Here is a 25,286-nt window from a genome sequence, read left to right as displayed (position 1 = left end):
GCACACAGGGCCTACGCCACCATTTGCAGACCACAAGGGTTAAGGCGGGCTGGCCCGTCACACTAAGCCACAAACCAACCAACCAATCCCATGAGCAAGAAACATACTAACTGTGGTTTCTGGAGCAAGCCACTGCAGCCTAGTACAACAACATGCTAAACCAGAAAGCTTAATTCATTAGAACCAGTTGTGTTTTGCACACTGGAGTAAGTCCAAATCAACCAAGCAAACACCCTGGAGCAGGAGTCTCCAACCTGGGCAACCTCTAGACTTGTGGACTTCAACTTGGGAGTTGAAGTCCCCAAGTCTTAAAGTTCCAAGGATGGGACACCTTGACCGTATACCATTCCAGACAAATGGCTGTCCAATTTCTTCTTCAAATCCTCCAGTGATGGAGCACCCACAACTTCTGGAGGCAAGTCCTTCCACTGGATAATTGTTCTCACTGACAGGACGTTTCTCCTTAATTCCAGGTTGCTTCTGTCCTTAATCAGTTCCTCTCCATTGCTTCTTGACTTCCCTTCTGGTGCTTTGGGAAGTAGGTTTTATATATAACAATAATAATAAAGTTGGAAGGGACCTTGGAGGTCATCTAGTCCAACCCCCTGCTCAGGCAGGAAACCCTATACCATTTCGGACAAATGGCTGTCCAGTCTCTTCTTAATAACTTCTAGTGCTGGAACATTCACCGCTTCTGGAGGCAGGTTGTTCCACTGGTTAATTGTTCTAACTGTCAGGAAGTTTCTCCTTAGTTCTAGGTTGCTCCTCTCTGACCCCCTCTTCTCTGGGACAGCCCCTCAAAACACTGGAAGACAGCTGCCATGTCACCCCTAGTCTTTCACTTTGTTAGACAAACATTCCCAGTTCCCGCAACTGTTCATTCAGCCTCCAGTCCCCTAATCATCTTTGTTGCTCTTCTCTGCACTCCTTCTAGAGTTCCAACATCATTTTCCTATCATGGTGACGAGAACTATATGTAATATTCCAAATGTGGTCTTGCCTAAGCAGTATAAAATGGTACCGATATTCCTTGACTTATGACCACAATCAAGTCCAAAACTTCTGTTGCTAAGTGACACATTTGTTAAGTGAATTTTGCCCCATTTTGCGACCTTTCTTGCAACAGTTGTTAAGTGAATCACCGCAGCTGTTAAATTAGAAACACAGTTGTTAAGTGAATCTGGCTTCCCCATTGACTTTGCTTGTCAGAAGATGGCAAAAGGGGATCACATGACCCCAGGACACTGCAACCGTCATAAATATGAGTCAGTTGCCAAGCATCCAAATGTAAATCACGTGACACCATAGGGATGCTGCCACCGTCGTATGTGTGAAAAACGGTCACACGTCGCTTTTTTGAGTGCTGTTGTAACTTCGAACTGTCACTAAACGAACTCTCTTCCTTATTGGATTTTGATTTATTTTATTTTTATTTTAAAGTCGCTTTGTTTGCATTCTGAAGGACTGCATTTACACAAAAGAAGGCCAGTTCTGAAATTATGGCAATTCCATAATGTGAAATTATGACATTAAGGCAATGGATAGATTAGACAAACTAATGGAAATCAATCAAGGAGAGATCCAGCCCAGAATTAAGGAGAAATTTCTTGACACCAAGAACAATAAAGTGGAACGGCTTCCCTCCAGAAGGTATGAGTGCTCCATCACTGGAGGTTTTCAAGAAGCGATTGACCCAGATGATATAAGCCAGGGATCTTCAAACTTGGCCCTTTTATGATTCGTGGACTTCAACTCCCAGAATTCCTCAGCCAGACACGCTGGCTGAGGAATTCTGGAAATTGAAGTCCACAAGTCATAAAAGGGCCAAGTTTGAAGATCCCTGATATAAGGTCTCCTGACTTGAGTAGCGGGGTTGGACTAGAAGACCTCCAAGGTCCCTTCCAGCCCAATGAGTATTGCTTCCTGTAACCTTGATACTATCCCTCTGTTGATGCAGCCTAAGACCGCGTTGGCTTTTTTGGGGAGCCACATGGAGCCAGAACACATTTCACTAACCAGAAACTTTGGCCCCAAAACTGTGCTGAGTTTACCAGAAGGAGTCTGGCAAAATCTAGTAGCTGTACAGTACAGGTAATCCTCGGCTTACAACAGTTCACTTAGTGGCAGTTTGAAGTTACAGCACTGAAAAAGTGACTTATGACCATTTTTCACACTTACGGCCATTGCAGCATCCCCATGGTGTCACGTGATTCGGACACTTGACAGCTGGTTCATATTTATGATGGTCACAGTGTCCCGGAGTTGTGTGGTTACCTTTCGCGGCCTTCTGACAATCAAAATCATTGGGGAAGCCAGATTCACTTAACAACCTAATTTAACAACTTCAGTGATTCACTTAACAAATGTGGCAAGAAAAGTCGTAAAATGGGGCAAAACGTACAAAAAAAATTCTCACGAAGCAACATAAATTTTGGGTTTAATTCTGGTCCATGAGTCAAGGTCTACCTGCACTAATAATATACATGTGCTGCTCGACTCACAACTCTGACCCCACAATTTCAGTCATAAATCTTGACAGTTGTAAAGTGAATCACTATGTGACCAAGACCCACTATTACAATCTTTTTTTGCAGCAGATTGTTAAGCCAACATCATGGTCGTTAAGCAAACCAAACACATCCTCGCATAATTAGGTGAAGCAAATACACCAGTTTCGGGCCAAAAGTGATGTAAATCACAGTCACGTGAGCACAGGTGCTGCAAACAATTGTAAATGAGGGTTACTGAGCACCCAAAATGTGGTCCTGCGATTGTGGGGATGTTGGAACTTTGAATCTGGGTTGTAAGTCCCACTTTCAGGGTCTGTCCTAACTTCAAACGGTCGCTAAGCAACCAATCATAAGTCAAGGACTATCTGAATCCCGTGTCGCTCCAGCAGCCCTCCGGAAAGCCTGTGAGATGGCTAGGAATGCAAGAAAGTAGGAGAAAGTTGCTAACATATTCCCAATTGCCCCTCTTCCAAAATAAAATAGCCCTTTCCCCATTTTTCCCCCAAATGTTATGAAATTTATGCAGTCCTGAGGACAATTCGCTGCATGGGAATAATCAGGACTGTATTTTTCACGGCTTTCAGTTTCAAGAATAAATCCAGATCCTGCCCAAGAAAAGCTCAGGGTCATTGCTACTTCCTGCCTCTCTCCCAATTTGTTTTTTTCCTCATCTATTCTCCGGGAAGACAAAATCTCCCTCAAGCAGCAGACTATGTTGTGTCCCCCTTTTTAAAATAATAATAATAATAATAATAATAATAATAATAATAATAATAATAATAATAATAATAATAAAGGCCCTTGGAAATCCCACAAAAGCACCAACTCAATCTTTGTTTTTATTCTTCTTAGGGAAAAAAAACAACAAAAACCAGTCCTCTTTCTTTTCCTTCGGACTAAAACCAAAGCTTTGGGCAGACTGAGCCTCCTCTTAAGCCTAAAGACTCTAAGCGCCCTTTGTTAGTTGCGTGAATTCGGCCTCTTTAGGGTTAACAAATCCCCCTTGCCAACCCAGAAAATAAGTCCGTTTAGTAAGCCGTGTTACAGCCCGGTTAAAATAACTATCCACACTTCATTTTCCTTGTGAATAATTTCACCTTCTCCAATTACAAGGCTGGCTGATTGTGCAAATGCAGCCTTCGTGTTCTTCTTCTTCTGTTTTTTAAGTGCAAAGCACATGCATAATATGCTATAGATTATGCCATCCCCAAGCAAACCGGTGGTCTGCCGTTGGGGGCAAGAGGGCAGCTGATCTTGTCCTCCTCTGCTGAGGGGTGGGTGGCTCCCCCCCTCATCCTTTTCCTAGGCAGGAAGTGCCAGAGTCATGACTAATGACAGATTTCCCTTTGTGCCTCCAGCAGAAGAGGTTGCGATGGAAAGCTCACTTCCCAGGGCAAACATCTCTGAAGGAAGGGGGAGGAGGGAGGGGGGGAGACCTCAATGCCTCTGGATCGGCCCTTCCACCTTTTATGAGGGTTGTGGGGCCTCAGCTGCTCCCGGTCACCGACCAGACAAATCTTGAATAGACTCAACCTCTTGGCAAGGGTTCCACTTCCTGGTTTGGCTGCCAGGGAACAAAACAGATTTGCAAATCCTGACCATTATCATTTTGCTAGAGCCGGGAGAAACTCCTTTTTCATGGGTTGTTCCATGGAGAAATCGAGATTTAATTCTTTAGCCAAGGGCCCGTTGGCAAGTTTGAGAAGAACAGCTCCGTCCCCAGGACTCCTCCGCTCCAGAGGATAAGATCTGCCGGTTTGGTCTCCTTCTTGTGCTACGTTTCCCCCAACAGGAACGCTTCATTTACAATGTTTGGCCAGAAGAAAATGTCCTGGAGGAAACTCCAAAGACAAAAGCACGAAGGCAGTTTATGCACTGGGCCTGCAAGGCCAACTTTAGCATCGCAACTCAGGCAAACAGATTGTGGGGTTTCCTATGTTCAAGTGCCAAGAGGCTGCAAGTCACCCTTCTGCATAGGGGAGTACAATTCCATAGAAAGCACCAGGGCAGCGAAGGTAACCCAGACGCTCAGACTGACCTGGTCCCTTCAAGCATCAGGAAAAATAAAAATTCTCTTCCCTCATCTCCACCCCTTTCCATCAGCAGGCTAAAACAATGTTGCTCGACCCAAAAGTGCTTCTTCAAACAGCAACTGGTCTTTGTTTTTCTTTGAAGACATTTCGCTTCTCATCCAAGAAGCCTCTTCAGTTCTGAAGAAGCTTCTTGGATGAGAAGCGAAACGTCTTCACGGAAAAACAAAGAAAGCCCAGTTGCCTTTTGAAAAAGCGCTTTTGGGACAACCATCACCTGGATCAGGGGTAGGCAACCTTGGCTCTTTTATGACTCGTGGACTTCAACTCCCAGAATTCCTGAGCCAGCATAGCTGGAAGTTGACGTCCACAAGTCATAAAAGAGCCAAGGTTGTCTACCCCTGACCTGGATGAATGAGAATCTCCATGGGCAATGTTTTTCAACCTCAGCAACATTAAATTGGATGGACTTCAACTCCCAGAATTCCTTAGCTTGCATGGAATTCTGGGACTTGTTCCATATGCTGGCTAGATAATTTTGAGAGTTGGTCCAACACTCCTGGCTGGGGAATTCTGGCACTTGAAGTCCAGCCATCTTTAAGGAAACACTGGGCTAAAAGACCGTTTCCTTTCCACCCCTGAGCTACTCCACACGGTGCCTTTTTGTATATGAAGCTGCGGTGGACTTCAGGATGCTCAAACGAGATTGGAAAGACAATCCCATGCTTTCTACAAATCCCATGCTGCCTTTCAAGAATGCAAAGCATTTCCCAGGCTGGCCCCGACCGTAGCCGAAGAGTCCCATGGCTGAAAGCAAATGGAGATGGGAAGCTGGAATATTGCATACGATTTCCCTGTGGGAAAGGAAGATGGAAATGCAGAGGCTTTCAATGTTAGCAGGAGTGGAGGAACAGGACGAGGAAGGCCTTCATGCCTGACCTATTCAGATCTGTGGGCCTGATTGTGTGCATAAATATCTGGGTCTGCTTGCTTACCGGCCCTTTGGCAAACAGCTGTCTTTATTCATATACCATTCCTCCCAAACCCAAATTCAAATTTTTTATTTTATTTTAATCCCATTTATATCCCGCCCTTCTCCGAAGACTCAGGGCGGCTTACAAGCTTAGCAGTAGCCTTCATTCTATGTATATGCCTGCTTATTAGGGCTTTCACACACACCCCAAGCGGCATTATTACAAAGTCAGCTTAATTGCCCCCAACAATCTGGGTCCTCATTTTACCTACCTCGGAAGGATGGAAGGCTGAGTCAAACTAGTAATACAGTACAGTAGCAGGACTGTACAGCAGTACAATCCTCTGATGGCTGGGGAATTCTGGGAGTTGAAGTCCACGTGTCTTAAAGTTGTCAAGATTGGGAACCCCTGCTCTGGATTATGCTGGAATTATGCTAGAAGCAATCTGGAACTAAGGAGAAACTTCCTGACAGTGAGAACAATTAACCAGTGGAACAGCTTGCCTCCAGAAGTTGTGGATGCACCATCACTGGAGGTTGTTAAGAAGAGACTGAACAACCACTTGTCTGGAATGGTACAGGGCAGGGGTAGGCAACCTTGGCTCTTTTATGACTCGTGGACTTCAACTCCCAGAATTCCTGAGCCAGACCACAAGTCATAAAAGAGCCAAGGTTGCCTACCCCTGGTATAGGGTCTCCTGCTTGAGCAAGGGGTTAGACTAGAAGACCTTCAAGGTCTTTTCCAGCCCTAGGATTCAACCTATTCTGCAAAGCACCTGAAGGCAGGACATGGAAGGAAACTAATCAAGAAGAGAAGCAACCTAGAAAAAAGGAGACATTTCCTGACAATCTGAACAATTAACCAGTACAACTGGTTTGAGAAGTTGTCGGTGCTCTATCAGTGGAAATTTTCAAGAAGTGACTGGACAGCCATTCGTCCAGAATGGTATAGGGCAGTGGTAGGCAACCCTTGGCTCTTTTATGACTCGTGGACTTCAGCTCCCAGAATTCCTGAGCCAGCTTGGCTCAGCTTGGAAACCTCTCCTTTTCCCCTCAGCATGGCTGGCCCAGGAATTCTGGGAGTTGAAGTCCACGAGTCATAAAGCGGCCTAGGCCTAGGCCAGGGGTAGGCCACCTTGGCTCTTTTATGACTCGTGGACTTCAACTCCCAGAATTCCTGAGCCAGCCTGGCTCAGTATGGAAACCTCTCCCTGTCCCCTCAGCATGACTGGCTCAGGAATTCTGGGAGTTGAAGTCCACGAGTCGTAAAAGAGCCAAGGTGGCCTACCCCTGGTATGGGGTCTCCTGCTTAAGCAGGGGGCTGGGCTAGAAGACCACCAAAGGTTCCTTCCAGCTCTGTTCTGACTTTGAATCTGGCTGGGGAATTCTGGGAGTTGAAATCCACTCATCTTGACATTCCTGAGTTTGAGACACACTGATTGAAGATACTGTGTAAAAAAAAAAAAAGCACAACCATTCTGGAGGGGGAGTGACGCCATTGCAGCAACCAACCAAAGAGTGGGAAAAAGAAAAGCACACCCCTGACCCCCAAAACCTTTCCCCCAGATTGCACATTCCTGGGATCACGTGATCGCCTTTTGCTACCTTCCCAGCTGGCTTCCAACAAGCAAAGTCAAGGGGAGGGGAAGCATGATTCATTTAACTGCAGCAATTCACTTAACAACCGTGGGCAAAAACTGTTGTAAAACTGAGATAGGCCTCACTTAACAGCTGTCTTGCTTATCCAGAGATATCCCGGTCCCGACTGTAGTCGTAAGCTGAGGACTGCCTGTGGGGCTTGCAGGAAATGCTTCCTGCAGCCTTCCTCCTGCCCTAAGGGACCTTGGCCTCCTCTAGGTGATTCCTCTGGGCAGTTTTGGACATGGGGGGGCAGAGAGAGGGGGGGATCCCCTGGGGAAAAAGGGGCAGGGGAACAGATGCCACTACAGGTTAAGAAACTGCTCATCTGGCACATCACCCCCAATTTTATAAGATGGCGGCGCCTGGAATGGCTGCGGCTGCATTGGCTCTTGAAGGCGAATAGTTTTGGGAGGGATATTAAGGGCTATAGGCCACATGATCAGGAAGATTTTAATGTGTTTGAGCAACATGGTGGAACTAAGGTAACATACGACATACGACTGACAATCTTTGCTGGCCTGGCGAGTTTCTAGTTGTTTTGGAACTGTTGGTGAGACCGTTAAAAGTCGTTGGCGCTGTTTGAATTTGTTCTACCAGCAGCAAGATCTGACTGCTGGCCCAGTGATGGATTCTACTGCAAATCAGGGCTGTTTCCAGAGGAGGCAGAGGAGGAGAGGACCTGGAGCTTATGGGGCGAAGGAACTGGATGAGGCTGTCGGCAGGCCCAGAGGAAGAGAGAGAGGCTTTTGGAGGAGTTGGTGGCGGCGGCAGCAGCAGCGTGCTCCAGGGGCGAAAAGAAGCAAGGCCTCTTTAAGGAAAGGGTGGAAGAGTCAGGATCAGAAAAAGGAAAGAAGGCGAGGTTGTCAGAATACAAGCGAATTTGAGGGCTAATCCACATGGAGCCCCATTTCCATCTGTCCTGTGTGCCATCGTTCACTCCCTAGAGACTAAAATGGACAATGTGAAATTTGAGCGGGCCACGAACAAGGAGTATATATCGGAGGCGGTGACCCTTTGAGAGCTGTATGCAACGAAATTTCATTTTGATGTATGCCGATTGGTGTACATTCAAAGTGACAATAAAGTTATCATCATCATCAGAAGAGTGTTGAGAACAGTCTCTAAGCAAAACCCAAGAATACAGAAAAAATTGGGTTACAGTTATAATTATGGAACAGAACAACAGAAATGTGTATTTCTCAGTTAATCTGAGATGTAAGGGGTACCTTTCTCTGGAGGCTTTGAAGAACAGGATGGACATCCCACCTTGGTTTGAATAGTTTTCCTGCACATTTATTTTATATTTTATTTATTAATTGGGGATGATGATCCCGGTTCTCCCTCCCAAGGCCAGAATGTTAGGGATCTAGGCATCTAAGCATCTCTCTCTAGCTAGACTTTCTCCCTCCCAAGACCATGCCGGTTTTGATCCTACCTCCCACACCCTGGTTGTTTCCTTAAAAAGTCAGCTGAGGATTTAGAAATTAAGCACATTGTCACAGAGTAAACTACATAAGCAGGGACAAGTATTAGCAAGAGCCAAGCTCAACTTCACCTTCATTTGTTAATCCCCAAAGAATGGCCAAATAGTAACAGAAAGAAACAAACCCTGACTTGTTTGCAGAATTATCGGATACTTAAAGACAATGGTACCATGCAAGTTAACAAACTATCCGAGAAGACACACTGGTAAGAATTTATCTTTTTACTATACAAGGCCCTTGTGACAGTATCCTATTTGTTACTCATTAAAATTACAGGGTCAGGAACTGATTGTTCATTTATTTAGCTTAGATGCCTCTGAGCTTTTCACCCATTAGGGAAGGGACATTCTCTCTCCTTCTAAATGCCCTGCTAATTTATTAATTTAAACAAATAATACCCCACACGGTTGCATGAAACCCTCTGTCTGGCTAAAAGGCCAGGGACCGACCTGCTTCTCTGGGCATTTGCAGCCTGTTTAGACTATAAGAACAGATCAAGATGTACCTGGTAGAAATTTTTTTTTTCAAAAACCAGAATGTTAGAAAACAAGAGCGAGATATGATGCCCAGTCATCCAGCTTTCTGCTGGGCCCAGGGAAGACACATTTTCCAGCCCAAATTTCCAAAGAGGCTTTTCATGTTTCAAAGGAGAATCCCAGGAATGTGCGGAGAGAAAACAACAAAAAAAACCATCAGAGCTAATCTTTTGTTCAGAAACAGGAGAGTTTTGGCAGATGACCAAGGCAGCTGAGTTCCTACCACCCTCCAGAAATTTTCCTTTGCTAAGGCATGCTGGCTGGGGAATTCCGGGAGTTGAAGTCCACAAATCCTGAAGTTACCAAGGCTGGGGAAAAACAACAACACGGTTCTAGATTCTATTTCCTTGGCTCTGGAGCTGCTTCTGAATGTTACCTGGTTATTTTGTGCTTTAAAAAAAATGCTTCGTCCGTTTTCGCCCGGGCAATAAGATCCAGCAAAGCAAGGTCAGTTCCCTTTCTTTCCACAAATCTTTTCCAATTCTGCCGGGGACCCCCCCACAAAGTTGAGATGCTAATTAAAAATGCATCTCAGCTGTGTCTGTGAAGAGTTTCTCTGGCTTTAAAGCAGAGGTGGGGAACTATGAGCCTTCAACTCCCAGAATTCCTTGGGTCAGCATGACTGGCCCAGAAATTCTGGCAGTTGAAGTCCACAGGTCGTAAAGGTGCCATACTTGTCAACCGCCGATGCCACTCGAAGCGCCCCACTGCAGGAAAGGGGAACAGAGGTGGAAATTCGTAATCGTAATAGCACAATAGTTCTAGACTTACGACCTTTCGTTTAGTGACTCTTCGGAGCTACAACGGCACTGAAAAAAGTGACTTGTGACCGCTGTTCATACTTATGACCATTGCAGCATCCCCATGATTAGTGATCAGAATTTGGATTCTTGGTGACCGGTTCATATTTATGACCTGGGGTCACGAGATCCCCTTCTGCGATCAGACTCACTTAACAACGGTGTTACTAACTTAACAACTGCAGTGATTCACTTAACAACTGTGGCAAGGAAGGTCCTAAAATGGGGCAAAACTCACTTAACAACCGTCTCGCTTAGCAACAGAAATTTCAGACTGAACTGTGGTCATGTGCCGAGGACTACCTGCAACGGCTCCTCTCGGCCTGCTTTTTCTCCCAGGGTACAGAGCTCGTTGGTTCACCTTTCATCCAGTCCCCGAACTGCAGGATAATTGATGTAGCTTAAGAAACAAGCACATGCCTGCTGCGCACGCATGACAAAGCAACCCATGTTCTCAGATAGGAATCCGATTACAACACAGCCCTCTCTGCTCACGCAAAGGCTAAGTCATGGGGGGGGGGGAAGGAATGCTACGAAAGCGAAGTGAGTCACTTGCATAAAATCCATTTCAACAAGATCTGAATTTCCTGTTGGGTTGTCGGCTCCTAAATCACCCTCCTCCTTCGAGAGACTTTTGACACAGTGGCATGTTTGTGTGCTTGGGAGGTGGGGGGGGGTGTACGTTCTCCAGAGCAAGGGGCCAAAGCAAGAAAGCCTTGCAGGGGGGGCACACAGGGGCTGGGAGGGTCCATCTTGAACAGGGGTGGGCAACAATGGCAACTTTACAACCTGTGGACTTCAACTCCCAGAATTCTTTGAACCAATCATGCTGGCTCAGGAATTCTGGGAGTTGAAGTCCACCAGTCGTAAAGTTGTCATGAGGGTACTCAATTGACAATTGAGCCTAACAGAAGTTGCTGAGTGAAATATTTGTTAAGTGAATGTTGACCCATTTTACGAGCTTTCTTGCCACAGCTGTTAAGTGAATTACTGCAGTTGTTAAGTTAGCGTCATGGTTGTTAAACGAATCTGGCTTCCTCTATTGACTTTGTTTGTCAGACGGTTGCAAGAGGGGAATCATGTGATCCCGGGACGTTGCAACCATCACAGCTATGAATCAGTTGCCAAGCGTCTGAATTCTGATCACGTGACCACAGGGATGCCACAACGGTCCTAAGTGTGAAAAACGGCCATACGTCACTTTTATCAGTGCCGCTGTAATTTTGAATGGTCGCTAAATGAACGGTTGTAAGTCTAGGACCTCCTGCATTTGCCCACCCCTGACCTTGAAGGACAAAGGAACTGGCCTCTCCAGAAGGGACCTCTGGACCACAAGGCAATGTTTTCCCCTCCACGTTTTAGGACAGTGCACCAAAGGAGTTATTAATTCCTTATTGGTTTTGATTTAATTTAATAATTCCTTGTTGACTCGCTTAATTAATTTCCCTCCTAACTGGACAGCTGCAGCACTGTACCCCGGCTTCTTCCTTTCTGGATGAACGTTAATTCCCAGGCAGCAAAAACAACGGATTGGTGGAAGTGGCCCATTTATATAAGACGTTCTGCTCAGCACCAAATCGCCTGCAAGCACACCACCAAGGCAAGCCACTAAAACCTAAATATATTTACTTGTAGGTCCCGTGACTTTGGAGCAATTCCCTCCCAGGGCTTTTACGCCCAATGCTACCCCAACCATGGTGCACGAGGCCTTTTAAGGGTTCGCTGAACTGTTGCCCGCCCAGATAAAGGGGTTATAATTCAGTCTCTTGCTTAAGCCTAAGATGCAAAGGCAGCCCACCCACCCCTGGAGTGGATTCTCCCTCGGTTGTTTTGAAGGGTTCAGCACAATTAGCAGCTCCCTCCAAACAGCTCCAGCCCTTCATTGCAAAAAAAAAATGCTGATAGAGACGCAAAAGCTCTCTCCAGCCACAGAGCCCGGGTGAGAATTAATTTTCCGCTCCGATGGACACGGCATACATTCCACCCTGCTATTAACAGTAGGTCAAACGAGCTGCTTTTATCATGCAAAACCTGCCAACTTCAGGTAGGATCCCAACGTAATAAGGGAATAATATTCCTGTGCTCCAGATGGGGAGCTTATTGTCTCGGGCGGCGTGGCTGACGACGCCATTGCAAACAAAGCCAGGCCTGGAAAGTCCTCCTGCACAGGAAAACAGGATGTCACACCGGCAGCTGCACAATCACTCCACCGCAAGGGAAAACAAGAGTCAGGCTGGCAACGCAACCCGAGGGGACACAACATGGCACCCTTGTTGCCCAGGTGTTCACCAGGCATCTTTGGGTGCCCACCCGTCCCCATGTTTCATCTCTTCTTACAGGGCAGCCCTTGACTCGCCACCAAACATTTAGTCATGATTCGAAGTTACGACAGCACTGAAAAAGGGGACTTACCACCAGTCCTCGAACTTACAACCATTACAGCAGCCTTTCTCGACCTTGGCAACTTTTGAGATGTGTGGACTTCCAACTCCCAGAATTCCACACATCTTAAAAGTTGTCAAGGTTGAAAAACACTGCATTTACAGCGTGACCATTCGGGTGCTTGGCCACCAGTGTGTATTTACAACAGTTGCAGTATCCCGGCGTCAGGCAATCACCATTGGTGACCTTCCTAGCTGGCTTCTGATAAGCAAAGTCAATGGGTGTTCTGTACCAGCCTGCTACCGGCCCTGCAGAAAAGGCAGGGACAACCCCTTTTACAAGAAGGCAAGAGGCTGGAATTAAGCCTGCCAAATTTATTAACATAAAAACACAGAGCAAAGAGAGCAAACACGAACCATGAAACAGGAGCTTTTCAAGCGGTTGCCTTCAGCAAACCAGCCCTCCCACGCATTCCCCTTTTATACAGTTCAGGGCGTGGCTTCTCTCTGCCTCCTTCCGAGGTGCCCCATTGCCTTCCTCTGTTTACTCCTGATTGACTGCCTCCTGCGTCGGGCGTCCTTGAACAGGGCCAGCTGTGGGTCATCTTCATCCAGGCTGTCAGGCTCACACAGCTGGGTCTCCGTCGTGACCAGGTAGGAGGGGCCTGGCTGAGGGCTCTGTGGAGCCTCAATATTATTCTCAGCAAGCTCTTCAACACCCCCCTCCTCCTCCTCTGAGTCGTCCGACCCAACTGCCGAACCCACAGGCTGACCCTGAATCACAACAATGGGGGAAGTCAGATTCACTTAATGACAGCGTGATTCACTTAACAACTGCAGTGATTTGCTTAACCACCGGGGCAAAACAGGTCGTAAAATTGAGCACGAGATACTTAACAACTGCTTTGCTTAGCAACAGAAATTCTGGTCTCAGTCGTGGTTGTAAGTTGAGGACTATGGTTTTTTAAGAAGACACTGGACAGCCACTTGTCTGAAATGGTAAAGGATCTCCTGCTTGAGCAGGGGGGGTGGACTAGAAGACCTCCAGGGTCCCTTCCAGCTCTAGTCTGATTCTATGGATATCGCCTGCTTCCTCCCTTTCTCTCGCAATTAACCATCGTTGGTGGCCTTTGTCAGGAGGGGTGTGTGCCCTCAAGATGGGGAGGGGTGGGCAACCCTGCCCAGATCAAAAAAAGAGGCTGCCGGTCACTTCTCTGCATGAATCACTGTTCTAGGCTGGTTTCCTTCCAGACATGGAGCCCGCCCAGCAGTGACTCACCGCTCCAAAGTCTGGCTTTATATATCCTCCTCTACCAGAGGTTGAGCACTTGGGATGCCAGAGCGATGTGCCTTTCCCCCAAAGCAGAAAGCGTGACTCAGAATGAGGGGCGGGCCGTGCTACGACAGCAACCTTTTTCGGTTCTTCCCCGGCGTTTTACAACCACACATTCTCGGCATGCTGGGGCAGAACTGTGGTTTCTCAGTCCCAGTCAGATCTTCAGATCTGGCACTCAGGCCCTTCCATCCTCCCACCGGCTCCCACAACAAGGTCCCTTTTGTGCCCGGGTGGCTTGCAGACAGTATGGAATTGTCCCCCACCACCCAAGGCCTGAAGTGTGGGGGCGTGGCTGGGACAAGAGCCCTAGAAACTTTGCTGCAGAGAGGCGTGGGAGGGGGGGGCTAATCACAAAGCTCCCCATTTTTCAATTTGAAGAAACAAAGCATGCATAGTTAACCCTCCAAAGGTTTCTCAACCTTGGCCACCACTTTTAAGCTGGGTGGACTTCAACCCCCAGAATTCTGCAGCCAGCAAGCGACAGCCATAAGCGTGAGGACTGGTTTAAGTCGCTTTTTGCAGCGCTATCGTTAACTTCAAACTAAATAAATAGCTGCAAGTCAAAGACTACTTGTATGCAGTACTTATCTAACGTTTCTTTAAATTTTCTAACTATAATTTAATCTTTATTATTGTTACAAGATCACATAAATTAAATCCTATTTAAATTGATTTTATATTGTTTCAAAATCTAGTTTCTAATCCCTTTTTTCCTCTGATTTTTCTTCTTTCTCTTTTTCTCAGCTGTTTTTAAATATCAGCTAATATACTTTAAACAAAAAGCTTTCATATACCAGGATTACAGAATGCTAAACAGCCATTAGATGGCAGCCAAGGTTATTCACTGTGTCTCTTTGCTGCCATCTAGTGCTTGTTTGGGACACGGTGGCTCAGTGGGTTAGGACGCTGAGCTTGTCGATCAGAAAGTCGGCAGTTTGACGGGTCGAATCCCGACTGCTGCGTAGCAGCCTGTTACTCATCCCAGCTTCTGCCAACCTAGCAGTTCGAAAGCACGTAAAAATGCAAGTAGAAAAATAGGGACCACTACAGTGGGAAGGTAACAGCGTTCCATGCGCCTTTGGCGTCTAGTCATGCCGGCCACACGACCATGGAGACGTCCTCGTACAAGCGCTGGCTCTTTGGCTTTGAAATGGAGATGAGCACCGGCCCCTAGAGTCGGAAACGACTAGCACGCGTGTGCGGGGGAACCTTTACCTTTACCTTTAGTGCTCATTCAGGTCTTGCAGCCCAAATCTTTAAGCCCACAATGGGCCCAGAGCAACTTCTGCCATAAATGCTTGTTCCTTTCCATTGGTTTTAATCTTGTGTTCTCTTTCAAATACAGGTAGTCCTCGAGTTACGACCACAACTGAGCCCAAAATTTCTGTTGCTAAGCAGGAGATTTGTTAAGTGAATTTTGCCCCATTTTACAACCTTTCTTGCCACAGTTGTTAAGTGAATCACTGTAGTTGTTAAATTGGTAACACGGTTGTTAGGTGAATCTGGCTTCCCCCTTGACTTTGCCTGTCAGAAGGTCGCAAAAGATAAATCACATAACCTCAGGACACCGCGACCATCATAAATGTTGTCAGTCAGTTGTCAAGCATCCAAATGTAAATCACATGACTTTTTACAGGGCTGTTGCAACTTCACTAAACCAATGGCTGTAAACTGAGGACTACCTGTACTGTATGTATGACAGTTTGCCAAAAAGTAAAAAAAAAGTCTTTTTGAAACCCAACAGGTTACTTCAACAATGGCAGGGACTAAATCCCAACATTTGGGACGTCAAGCAGCTCAGATCTGGCCATTGGACCACCAAACATTTTCCACTGTCTACACACTGTTTGCCTTGCTTTCCTTCCTAAAAAATGTAGGCTCACTCTGCACAGAGCTCGGCAACCTGCAACCTGTGTGCTCTGCTCCCCAAAATCAGTGTGTTTTTTTCACGTCAGTAATTCATGAGCGCATGCATCATGCAGAAAGCCTGGCGTCCCCACGTGACCGCTGACTCTGCTTTGACACGGCAGCATTTGACATATTATTCCTCTTTCCCCAAAACAGCTGAGCTGCTCTCTGATCAAAAATTTTCTCAGCAAAGAATCCATCTTTTTGTTGCAGCATTCTTGAACCTTACCAACAATAGAAGATCCAAAAATAAAAATATAACAGGCAACAGCAACTCTTTGACTCCGATCCTTCAGCAAAGCACAGGAAACACAAAAATAGAAGCATAGAGTCACTGGGCGGGAAGGGACCTTGGAGGTCTTCTAGTCCAACCCCCCCTGCTCAAAGCAGGAGACCTTATATCATCCGGGTCAAATGGCTGGCCAATCTCTTCTTGAAAACCTTCAGCGATGGAGAACTCATAGCTTCTGGAGGGAAGCTGTTCCACTTTATTATTCTCAGTGTCAGAAAATTTCTCTTTAATTCTAGGTTGGCTCTCTCCTTGATTAATTTCCATCAGTTTGTCTAATCTATGCATTGTATTAATGTCATAATTTCACATTATGGAATTGTCGATAATTTCAAAAATGTCCTTCTTTTGTGTAAATGCAATCCTTCAGAGTGCAAGCAAAGCCACTTTAAAATAAAAATACAACAAATCAAAATCCAATAAGGAAGCGTTCTCAAAGACCTCTCTCCCGGCTTCATTAAAGGTCAAGTCAAGTCAAGTAAGTTTATTACAGTCAAAGATCAGAGACCAGAACAAATTAAAAACAGTCAAGGTCTTCATCCTCCAACAAACAGAAGTGGCCTGTCCACTTTATTTCCCAGGACTTCAGGCACCAATCCAACAAAACTGGAGGTCCAAGGAGGGAGCATTTCCTTCCAAGAACGCACCAATGGGCTGTGCTTCCCTTTCTGCAGCAATAGTGTGCACGTTTGTGAGAATTATTTAGCAAGGAAGTCCAGCAGCTGGATTCTTGGATCTAGATGGGGAACATGACACTGATCCAAGAAACATCACAACACAAAGACTCATTCCACCAGCTTGGAATTCTCTTCCATGACCCAAAAATTGAGCCCGAGAGAGACCTTCCCACACTCCCAAAGCAAGAAGCCCTTGAGATCTGAGACAGCTACTCAAAACCAGGAAGAGGAGGAGGAGGAGGAGGGCGGCCATGTGGGAAGGGAAATGCTACGTGTTTTGAGAACACATTATTTTCCTCTCTGCTTTCTTGAGCTGAGTTGGCCTTCTCCAAACTTCTGCATGAGCCAGATGAATTCTACTATGGATGTGTGGCAGATACATGTCCAAATTCTTAAAGTGAGCATAAAAATAAAAGCAGAACCTTTTCTTCTGGGTTTAATGAAAAAAAGACTTGGTTGGAAAAATTGGAACTTTGACGTGATATATGTTGACAGCAGCGAGACTACTTTATGCACAAAAAAGGAAGGACATTTCGATCCCCACCATGGACGAATGGCTGCAAAAGTTGGTGGGAGTTAGCCGAGATGGCTAAATGGACTGCTTTGATCAAAGAAAAAAACATGAAGTATTTTTGTTTCTACTTGGAAACCACTTCTGCACTTTGTGCTTCAGGTGGAAAAAAAATGTAACTTTGATTTTAGGTTTTACTGATTAGATTTGATTTGTTGATATAGAAATGGCTGGTTTATGCTATTATGTAAAAGTAAAAAGTTGAGGGTTGATGTTACTATTTTATTCTACTGCACCAGAGGGAGTCAGAAGCCGATGCCTTTTTTTCTTTTCTCCCCTTCTCCTTTCCCCTTTCCCTCCCTTATTTTTCCTGCTGTTTGCTTTTGTATTTTTATATTTTCAATTATAAACTAATAAAAAAACTGTAAACAGAAAACAGCAACGGCCTCCTTCTCCAGAAAAACTGCAAACCAGCCAAGACAAATTTGGCACAAAAAAAAAAATCTTCTGATGATGTTCCAAGAGAAATTCTCTTACATTTTTGACTCAAATACTTGTAAGCCCTCATCTGAGTCTGTCTTTCCTTACTAAGGCGTTATTTGCTGCCTATTTTTGACAAAGACACCAACCATTGTCTCATAAACCCCAGAATGAACGAATGTGCAATAACAAAGTAAAGCAAAGATCGTTAAAAGGCCTAGGCCAGGGGTAGGCCACCTTGGCTCTTTTATGACTCCTGGACTTCAAGTCCCAGAATTCCTGAGCCAGCCATGTGGAGGGGAAAGGGAGAGGATTCCAAGCTGAGCCATGCTGGCTCAGGAATTCTGGGAGTTGAAGTCCACGAGTCGTAAAAGAGCCAAGGTTGCCTACCCCTGGCCTAGGCCACTTTATGACTGGTGGACCTCAACTCCCAGAATTCCTGAGCCAGCCATGCTGAGGGGAAAGGGAGAGGATTCCAAGCTGAACCATGCTGGCTCAGGAATTCTGGGAGTTGAAGTCCACGAGTCATAAAAGAGCCAAGGTGGCCTGCCCCTGGCCTAGGCCCTAGGGAAAACTAGCTCCCTACTAAAAATAAGGTGTTCAATTTATTTGAGAAGTCCTCACTAAGAAGGGATACCTGGGAAAGAATCTCATTGGAAGCATTGAGAACAGGCAGGAGGGAAATGCACGGGGTTTTAATATGCTTTCCTCAACTGGCTACTCTCAGCCCAGGTGTCTTAGACCACGGGGCCCCAACCTGGTCAACTTTAAGACCTGTGGACTTCAACTCCCAGAATCCCCCAGCCAGCTGGTTGGGGAATTCTTGGAGTTGAAGTCCACAGGTCTTAAAGTTGCCCAGGTTGGGGACCCCTGCCTTAGACTACAAGTTTTATAATCCTGTCAGCTTTTGGGCATGCCGTCCGAGGAGTATAAGAATCAATGCTCAATACATTTGAACGAAAAAAGCAGCCAAAATACCGGCTGCTTCCCACGGCACCTGCAGGAAATGCCATCTGAGATATGAGCATCACAACAGCATGAATGCCACTGGTCCAAATAATAGTAGTAGCGATAATATCCAAAGCAGCTTTATTTATTGGCCCTATTTAGATGACACACCTTACGCCAAAGTATCTCAATATGGCTGCCTACAATAGAAAGGGCAATAAAATAATTAAGATACATTAAGACAATTGATAGCTACATTCAATAAAATATAAAAGAGACTCATTAAAAGTTAAAGTGCCACGTTCTTCCAGCCTTCGTCTGGGGAAGGCCTTTTATGCACACAGAGCTTGCTTGGAAATGACATATCCTGATGGATTCCCACTCTCCTTTCAGATCCAGGAGCTCCTTACCAGCCAAAGACAACACGGCAGAGCAAACCCTTTTAGAAAGCCGTTACAGCAAGGCTTTTCAACCTTTTCACATGTTGTACCGCTTTTAGGACATGGCAATATTCAAATACCACCACTGCTTAGCAAGGTGTCAAAAGCCTGATGACTAAAAAAAAAGAAGGCAGGGGGAATTTGGGGTTTTACTGATTAGACTGATTTGTTGTTATAGAAATGGCTTGTTTATACTATTACGAAAAGGTAAAAAGTGGAGGTTTGATGCTAATGCTTCATTCGACTGGAGTCAGGTCAATGCCTTTCTTTTCTTTTTCTCTCTTCTCCCTCTCACTTTTCTTTGCCTGTTTCCTCCTCACTGTGTCCTACTATTTGTTTTTGTGTTTTTGTATTTTATTCTATAATATAATGTTACAAACCATAAAAAAGGAAAAAGTACCGGTTTTACTCCTCCTTTCATACCCTCTCCTTTCTCCCCCTCATTTTATATCCTCTTCTCTCCTCCTCTCCTCCTGCTTTTATATCCTCTCCTCTCTCCCTTCTCCTTTTATATCCTCTCTTCTCTCCTCCCCTCCTCTTTTATATCCTCTCCTCTCTCCCCTGGGCTCTCAGCAGAGTCCTGGCAACACCACAGCTCCAGCTGACTCTCCCACAGGCCTGTGTGTCGCTGCCACCACTTCACCTCATACACTTTTGTTTACAGTGCTTTTCAACCCATCGTATGGGTACCACCTGCCAGATGCCAAAGTACCACCAATGGTATGTGTACCACGGGTTGAAAAGCCCTGCGTTACAGGAGTCGCCGTCTTACTATGGCAATTGGACCCACAATTTCCGTTGCTAAGCGAGACATTTGTTCAGTGAATTTTGCCCCATTTTATGACCTTTCTTGCCACAGTTGTTGTTAAGTGAACCACTGTAGTTGTTAAGTTAGTAGCATGGTTGTTAAGTGAATCCCCCATTGACTTTGTTTGCCAGAAGGTTTGCAAAAGGGGATCACGTGACCTCGGGACTCTGCAACCATTATCAATAGGAGTCAGCAGCCATTAATCTGAAGCTTGATCACGTGACTATGACAATGCTGCAATGGTCCTAGGTATGAAAAACGGTTGCAAGTCACTTTTTTTCAGTGCCACTGTAACTTTGAACAGTCAGTAAATAAATTGCTGTAAGTCAAGGGCTACCTGTGATTAAACACCAGATAAGCCATCTCAGCCTTCCCCAATCTGACAGTTCCCAGTTGTACTGGACTACAAGTCCCAGATTTCCCCAGCTGTCCAGTGGCGTTGGGCCAACTGACTGAGAATTCTGGGAGCTTTGGACACAGGTTGGGGTGTGAGTGTGGCTCCCAACCTTTTCTATACCCCGCACCCCTAACGCTTCTGATATATTCTCGCACTCCTTACAAAAGTTCAAAATAATGGCAAAGTATTATGCATATACACTATCATTTTGAAAACCGAAGTTTTCGCACCCCCTGGAATATCATCTCGCACCCCGGGTTGGGAACCCCTGGTCTAGATTATCAACTCAGCGTGCTGCAGCTGTCACCAAAGGTCCCACAAGCCTAAAGAAGTATACTGGCCGCTTCCAAGCTAGGACGGTCTTGCTTCTCTGCAGCATGTCCAGGCACGAGTCTCTGGCTCCCACTGTCATTCCTCCCCCAGCCTGTGGCTCCCAGCTACAAATATTACACAAGACAGCACACGCCTGCTCTACTGAGAAGGGAAGAGCCGAAGAGAGGGAACGCAACCAGGTGGGCCTGCTTTGTGAACTGGTGGGTTTGCTGCTCCGTACCAGCCAGGAGAGCAGCGCAACTGTCCACTGAACTCAGCAACACGTGGTTGACCTAGGTTGGACCTCCAACTTTCTGCAAGGACAGAAGGTTTTTTTTTCACATTACAGATTTAATCTGTTCCTTTCCACACTGCCCTTCCTATGGGGCTCAAGGCACATGAAAGCTCAGGGTGTTTAAAAATATTGGAGCAAAGGCAAGAGCCAGTGAAAACTGGTTCGAAAGCTAGTCAAGGCCACTAGACAAGGGTGCCCTTCACGATGCCTCTTTTCAGGCAAGCTTTTAAGGAGGCACCATGAAGGAAGCCATTTTTCCAAAGACAGGGAAATGCTGATTGGAGACACCAAAGACCCATCACGCCTGAGGTTCCTGCAAGGACCCCTTGCACAATAGCTCAGCCACCCCAAGGGACAAGAAGCCCCCATCTGCAGAGGATTTCAAACCAGCGCTGTGGGTGACAACCCAACCTATAAACAACATCTCCGGCTCTGTTCTTGTCAAGACTTGTTTGGATCTTTGACAAGAATGATTTTTTCACACTTCCTGCTTGTGGTCACGATGAACAACTACAGGTGTCTCTCCCATCGCCTCAGGGAAATTCTTCTTCCCTGCAAAAACACATCCTTTGATAGTGGGACCAGTGACCAGAAGGGTGATGGCCACCTATGCATTGGACGGGTTCAAGCTCAGGCTGAACCACCATTTCTCAGGGAATGCGTTAACCTGGATCACTCTATAGAGGAGGGACTTTGGGTGCCCCATGTCTCAATCAATCAATCAGTCAATCAGAATAGAGGAAGAATGGACCTTGGAGGTCTAGTCCAACCCCCTGCTCAAGCAGGAGACCCTATACATGTCAAACTTGCGGTGTCACATGACGTCACACAATGTATTGGGACAGTTTTGCCATTGCCAGCAATGGGGTGGCTGCGGCTTCCGCATGACGCATCCAGCCCACGGGCTGGCAGTTTGACACCCCTGCCCTATACCATTTCAGATTTGTGGCTGTCCAGTCTCTTCTTAAAAACCTCCAGTGATGAAGCACCAGCAATTTCTGAAGGCAACTTCTGTTCCACTGGTTAATAGTCCTCACTGTTAGGAAGTTTCTCCTTAATTCCAGGTTGCTTCTCTCCTTGATTAGTTTCCATCCATCGTTTCTTATCCTGCCCTCTGGTGCTATGGAGAATAATTCGAACCCCTCCTCTTCTTTGTGGCAGCCCCTCAGATACTGAAATATTGCTATCATGTTACCCCTAATCCTTCTTTTCTCTAGACTAAAAAGGAAAGGTAAAGTTTCCCCCGCACATGCGTGCTAGTCGTTTCCAACTCTAGGGGCTGGTGCTCATCTCCGTTTCAAAGCCAAAGAGCCAGCGCTTGTCCGAGGACGTCTCCGTGGTCATGTGGCCGGCATGACTAGACGCCAAAGGCGCATGGAACGCTGTTACCTTCCCACCGTAGTGGTCCCTATTTTTCTACTTGCATTTTTACGTGCTTTCGAACTGCTAGGTTGGCAGAAGCTGGGACGAGTAACAGGCGCTCACTTTGCTACACGGCACTCGGGATTCGACCCATCAAACTGCCGACTTTCTGATCGACAAGCTCAGCGTCCTAACCCACTGAGCCACCGTGTCCCTTTCTCTAGACTAGCCATACTCAATTCCTGCAACCGTTCTTTGTTTTTGTCACCAGGCCTTTAATCATCTTAGTTCAGGGGTAGGCAACCTCGGCTCTTTTATGACTCATGGACTTCAACTCCCAGAATTCTGGGAGTTGAAGTCCATGAGTCATAAAAGAGCCGAGGTTGCCTACCCCTGTCTTAGTTGCTCTTCGCTGCACTTTCTCCAAAGTCTCAACATTCCATGCAGGAACATTTTGGAGCCATGAAGGAAGGTTGACTTTTGGATCCAGATTACCAGTGTCCAATCCCTTCCTCCATCAAACACAGCTTAGGCAGTTTAGGCAAGGAGGATCTTGCTTCCTGGACAAAAGCCTTGTAAATAAAAAATGAAGAGAAGCCTTGGGGAGACGCATCCCCCACCTCCCTTAAGTGCTGCAGAGAAACTAGAGGCAGCCCAGGAACAACTGCAAGGAAAACGCGCCACTCTCACATGCATTCATGTTATACAATAGGGGCAACTATTTTATCTTATACTCTTGTGCTGGCAGAATAATCTGCAATGAGACCCTGCCTTAGCCAAAATCTCCTAAGGGGCTCAGGAGAGAGAAGAAGTGTCAAAGCGGGGCAGAGAATTTCCCAGGAGGCCAATCACCCAATGGGTGTTGCAACACTGCAACACAACCTGTGAGAATTACACTTATGTACAGGGACAGATTCAAGCATAGGTTGGGTCTTGATGTTGCAATGCCCACGTTGTCATTTTTCCCCCTCACCCTTGTGGGGTGCACCAGACCCCACCAGAAGGAAAGCTTTCTTGGGTCAAGCGAAGAGCTCTGGAAATTCATCCTTCTGGTTCTCACCAAGGCCAGTCTTGACCTGCGGAGTCCTCCTCGGGAAAGGCGGTCCTTCTCCCCCCACCATTCTTCCCTTGTGAGAGGTGTTTGAAGGCCTGCTGGCCCCAACTTTGAACTAAAATGGGGTCTTAAGGCCACCAGACTCCACCAACTGCCTTCCATCAATGAAGCCAGGCTTTCTGAGAGCCTCCCAAACGAGTAATCGCCATGGAGACTTTGTAGAAAGACTTCACCCCAGCTAAAGATCTGCTTTCTTTTGTCTGATCTAAATTGCTTTTCAATTACTTGGGGGGTCCCACAGGTCATGCATCCCAAAAGTTGTGTGTGTGCGTCAAAAAGGTGTGCACATTATATTAAATCATGGGCTAACCAAACAGGCTCCTGGTAGGTTCACACTGCCCACTAAAACACAAAAGAACCAGCCAAACTTCGCATGCTAGACAGATGGAAACCCTAGGACTTCTTGTTAGCTGTGTTGTGTGCATCCAGACAAGGAACGAAATTTTCCTCCAATGCCTGGCTCTATCATTTCACAAGGTGGAGATGTTTTACCAAATAATTTGGAGAATTACTTGCCCCCTTGACCTTCAAAGAAATGGAGATACAGGTAATCTTCAATTTGGGACCACAATTGGAACTGGAACTTCCACCACTAAGCAAGACAGTCATTAAATCTGGTTTTATGACCTTTCTTGCTACGATTGTTAAGCAAATCAGGCAGTCATTAAACAAATCCACCAATTTGCTGGTCAAAGGCTGGCTGGGAAGGTTGAAAATGGTGAGCACATGACCCCAGGGCACTGCAGCTGTTGTAAATACATCCTCTTCATTAGGTCCTGTGTGGGCACCTTAGGCAGCCAGTGTCTTTGAGCATCTTTGGCATTGTCCCAAGGGAAATTAATATTCTTGAGATCTTCCTTCAGGGTTTGGCACCCAATTTTCTGAAGCTGGCCTCATTTTTTCCTTTCCTCCAACCTAATGAAATTTTTAGAGGCCAGTCTTTAGGCCTGGTAGGACTTGGGTTACGATCACAACTGAGCTCAACATTTCTGTTGTTAAATGAGACATTTGTTAAGTGAATTTTGTCCCGTTTCACAACCTTTCTTGCCACAGTGAATCATTGCAGCTGATAAGTTGTTAAATGAATCGGGCTTCCCCCATTGATTTTGCTGCTCAGGAGGTCACAAAAGGTGATCATGTGACCCCGGGGACACTGCGACCGTCATAAAAATGAACCAAGTGCCAAGCGTCCGAATTTTGATCACGTGACCAGGGGGATGCCGTGAAAAATGGTCATATGTCATATTTTTCAGTGCCACTGTAATTTTGAATGGTGACTAAATGAACGGTTATAAGTCGATACTGAAATGAGTATTCCAATATCAAATTGGAATGGCAGCAGCTGCTTTTCAACACATTCACTCACTTTGGTCTACGGCAACCATAAATATTATCACAAGGATAAAAGGCTTCAAGAGTCCCATCGTACCACCTTCAACATAGGCTTGTGAAACAGGGAACTGTGCAATCAAGAAGATTTCAAGGTTAAACATTTTCCAACAAGGCTTCTTGAAAAGAATCTCATATGGTGACCACATCACTAAGGAAGAGATGCTGGTAATCTTCAACTTTCAACAGTTTGTTTAATGACCATCTCAAAGTTGCACCGGCGCTGAAAAAAGTGACTTATGACCATTTTTCAGTTACGACCTTTGCAGCATCCCCATGATCATGTGACTGTTGCTGTGTCCCAAGGCCACGTGATCCCCTTTTGCGACCTTCTGAACAAACAAAGTCAATGGGGAAGCCAGATTCACTTAATAACCGGGTTACAAGACTTCAACTCCCAGAATTCCTCAGCCAGCATGGGAAATTCGGGGAGTTGAATTCCCACACCTTAAAGCTGCCAACTACGAAAAACAGTGGATTAGACTGATCCAGCCAATTAATGCCACAAAGTTTACCTCCCCTCCAAACTTTTGGCAAATGGGTTTGAATAGAATAGAGCTGGAAGGGACCTTGGAGGTCTTCTAGTCCAGCCCCCCACTCAAGCAGGATAGGCAACTTTGGCTCTTTTATGACTTGTGGACTTCAACTCCCAGAATTCCTGATCC

At 46.0% G+C, this 25,286-nt stretch overlaps 1 protein-coding gene across 2 annotated transcripts in view; it reads right to left on the bottom strand.

Annotated features, from left to right (window-relative positions):
• Window positions 1-25,286, bottom strand: part of BCAR1 (BCAR1 scaffold protein, Cas family member) — a 58,332-nt gene that overhangs the window by 25,146 nt on the left and 7,900 nt on the right. The gene's annotated exons all lie outside the window — the stretch shown is intronic.

Source organism: Vipera berus (assembly GCF_964194415.1).
Source record: "Vipera berus genome assembly, chromosome: 10".
In the NCBI taxonomy this organism is placed as follows: domain Eukaryota; kingdom Metazoa; phylum Chordata; class Lepidosauria; order Squamata; family Viperidae; genus Vipera; species Vipera berus.
Note: the sequence above shows the minus strand (reverse complement) of the source record. Positions and strands in the feature narration are given on the sequence as shown.